General features: G+C 30.3%; 1 long non-coding RNA gene and 1 other non-coding gene across 3 annotated transcripts; one reads left to right on the top strand and one right to left on the bottom strand.

Moving 5' to 3' along the window:
• Positions 1-1,016: 1,016 nt before the first annotated feature.
• On the bottom strand, positions 1,017-3,138 carry LOC123708099. 2 transcript variants are annotated; one of them, XR_006753572.1, is made up of 4 exons: positions 3,063-3,138; positions 2,237-2,281; positions 1,676-1,786; positions 1,017-1,297 (listed from the first exon to the last, which is right to left on the bottom strand). It is a non-coding gene; the product is annotated as an uncharacterized LOC123708099 (long non-coding RNA). The 2 variants fall into 2 exon arrangements; XR_006753573.1 differs by lacking the exon at positions 1,676-1,786.
• Positions 3,139-3,496: 358 nt separating this feature from the next.
• Trnak-uuu lies at positions 3,497-3,569 on the top strand. The gene has a single exon. It is a non-coding gene; the product is annotated as a tRNA-Lys (tRNA).
• The last annotated feature ends 241 nt before the right edge of the window (positions 3,570-3,810 follow it).

Genomic DNA, 3,810 nt, shown 5'->3' on the forward strand with positions numbered 1-3,810 from the left:
ACAGCTTTTCTTTAATACATCTCTTAAATTTATTAAAAGGCAGAGATAAAAGAACCTCTGGGATTTTATTAAAGAAGAGTATCCCTTCTTAAAAAGAATTACTAACTTTAGATAGTACTGGGAAATTGCAGCCTGCGTTTGTTCCGAGTTTGTGCGTATGTTCTATTCTAGTAAACTTAACACTATTTTTGTATACATACATAATATTTTCATAAATATATTACGAGGGAAAGGTAAGTATATTCATTTCCTTGCATTGTAAGAATCCTAGTATAAGATTACAATAAAAATCATTTTTGTGACCTTATTATATACTTTAATCCAGCCTTTCTAAAGGCCATTTGGGTCTTAGTTCTGTGGAAGCCGACAGTTGAACTGACTGGCTATTTCGTAGCATAAACTAATTAGGTAAAAGTAGACGAGCTGTACTGGCCACGTGGTGTGAATACAGAAATTGGTAACGACCGAGGGCTCCTTATTGTAAAAATACGGTAATACTTATAATAATTTTGAACGATTATATTGTATGACGTAAGACACAACGCGTTGTAAGAAGAGGGTTGTACTATTTGTGAGATCTTCATGGGACAAAAAAGGCCTGAAATATGTTCAATTGTTTAAGTTGTTTCAAGGTACACTTCCTGAAATGAATGTCCGAAAAGACTCAAAGGAAAACAATTTTTATATTGCTTATGGCTAATTAACTAATAAAGTAAGCCTGGTAATTTAACTTCAATTTGAAAACAAATTAAATTATTAGGTACGTAAAAATACTTTAAAAAAATTAACAAAAAGCTTCCGTCAAGCACAACGTTTATCAATTATTCCCAGATAATAATATTTTTGAACAAACGGGCAGGGGCTCACCTGATCCTAAGTGATACCGCCGCTCATGGACACTCTCAATGCCGAAAGGCTCGCGAGTGTGTTGCCGGCCTTTTATCTATATCATGAGACTACTTTTTATTTCAAAGGGAAGGAAAACTGATACCAAATAACCAAAAAAGTTAACGAGCTTTACATTGTATTTATAAAAGTATATATTAATTTAATTTATTTGCATAAGTACATAGAATACACAATTCAATCATTTATAATTTGTTTGCCCAAAAGGAAATGAGTAAATCCTCGTTAATCAATCCTATTATAAACAAAATATTTGGAGGTGTTCATCATCACTGGTCAACAATAGTTAACCTTATACCTTTTTGATGACTATTTTCATCGGTTAGAAGCATTTTTATTCGTTGGCATGTTTGTTTAATTTTAAACTGAATTTCAGACGGGCCATATGATCCTGCAAGAAATATGAACCAAACTTTATATGAATTCAAAGTCCATTCGTCTTCGCGAGGTTTTTACAATATGTATCTTCAAATTGGTTTAAATGATTATTCCTTGTATAAAACTCACTTTGTAATCGTTGTTTGACCTTTTAAAGTCTATAGAAGCCTAAATTTAACAATTCCGAAAATTAAATATTTGTTAATTAAAAAATATTTGGTTGTTACAAAGTGATTAAAATATGTTAATTTCGACACAGTTTACAATAAAATATTTGAAATTGATAAATATACTTACCAGCAAAGACAAAAACTTTATAAATATTTATTGTTTGGGATGCATAGGAAACACTTTTAGTAGCTAAGGCAAAATTACTATAAAGTAAGTATACCTAATAATATTGACTTGGTTTTCTACCAACCGGTGGATATTGCGTATGATTTGATTATTATTTCTTTGTTTTGTTTTTAATGTTGCCGCATCTGACCCAGTCCTAGGACATCTATTACAAAGCGTGATTTAGATCTTAGACAAGAGGTTTTAATTTTCAAGTGAAGGTGAACTTACAAGGTCTAGAGACATCTTGTGGTACAAATTGTTATTAGTAAAACTGTCACGTTACAAAGTAAGGACTTGAGACGTCACACTAAGGACAAGTTACGTAAGGATTTCAATAGTGACGGAAAACATGTAATTAAAATATGCCTCGAAATATGATGATTATTATATTTCGAGGCATATTTTGGGCATTATCGTACAAAATACTAGTCCATTTTATCAAACATAAAACCAACCAATTTGTGTGAAATTTAATTAATTTACAATCATAGTACCTACGCACGAGTGATAATAAAAAATAATTATTTTATATAAATGTTTACAAAAATAAGCAAGTTGCAATAGAGACATCTATTTGACGCGAAACAAACTAAATAGTCAGTGCACTACGTACGCTTCCTTAATGTAGTGAGTTAATTTTCCGCTAGGTGGCAGTTTCCTAAAAAACAAATATGCTACATGATAGGTAGATCACGTCATGATACCCATAATAGTTTATTAGATTTCCACTAGGTGGCAACTGTTTCAATTATATTAATAGAGGCTATTATAATCAATTTTTTTGTAAATATTTAGAATATTTATTTCAATGTTGTCGGCACTAAAATGTTTTAAATAATTAGAAATAGCTGTAATATCAATACTATTTTATGCAATTCATAGTCACATTAGACAATATATGCCTAAGGTACAAGCTAAAATAAAAATAAAATCGTATATGTTATACGTAAATGTTATTATTTTTTTTACTATTATTATTGTAATATATGTATATAAATATATTTATATTCTTATCGAGTCAAGTTGCTGACAGTGTTTCTATTATTTCAGTCTTATCATTGTCAGTTGTTTAGACTGATTTTTTAGATTCAACTTTTTCAGATGCAAATGTCATCGTTCGTTCAACTGTCACAATAGATTTGGCGGTAAACACGGAAACATTGGGATTTGCGACCTCGCGGCTTCCGTTTCAATACTACAAAGTGCGCTAAATCATAGGAACTTCGGACTATTGTCGATTACATGACAATGTTTTATGCAACTGCGTTTACTGAGGTGAGCTAGTTTTTTTATGGTTTGTATGCTTAGTTACAGTTATTTACAAAGATCATTTAAACAATTTTTAATAATAAAACAAACAAAATTTTCTAATCACGATTTGATTTATTATAAAATCTATTGAGTATATTTCTGCAAGTATATTATTTTGAAATACTTACGTTTTGAAAGTATGAAATAAGCGCCAATGTTGCGTAAATATTCCGTGTCCCAATATAGGTTTTACAACTTCCTATAACAACAAGTAATTATTATTTGAAATGCAATAAAATAAAATGCCATTTTATTTCCATGTAAGTTTAAGACTAGTTTTTTATAGTTTATTGTATTCACAGACCGAGACGTACGATAGCTTGTAATTTAAATATAATGTTAAGAAAATAGTATTGTGCATAGAAATAATACAATATTAATACTAAGTGGGTGGGTAATACAATTACTTCCTTAGAAAATAGAACTAATACCATTCAAGTTAAAGAAGCAATACATACTACATAATAGTAATCTGTTTCTGATAATTATTATTATGAATAAAAAAATCCTACTAATTCTACAAAGTATGTTACAATATTTATTTTCAACTTTCTACATAGCGGCCCGGATAGCTCAGTCGGTAGAGCATTGGACTTTTAATCCAAGGGTCCAGGGTTCAAGTCCCTGTTCGGGCGTCTCTTTTTACATTTTTATTTTAAGCTTTCATAAAACTTTATTCAATCCGCTATAATATCATGACCTATTTTCATTATCCGATAATAATGAAATATAATTCCCCTCTTGACGAACCAGTTTATTTTCAATAAACAGCGTGCACCCTTCACCTATTCACGTAACGAACAATGACATTATTTCACACTATTCTGCGACAAAGCAGAGGCTCGTTTTATTTGCTCGCAATAATTTTCATTCGTC

This window comes from Pieris brassicae, chromosome 4, assembly GCF_905147105.1.
Source record: "Pieris brassicae chromosome 4, ilPieBrab1.1, whole genome shotgun sequence".
Classification (NCBI taxonomy): domain Eukaryota; kingdom Metazoa; phylum Arthropoda; class Insecta; order Lepidoptera; family Pieridae; genus Pieris; species Pieris brassicae.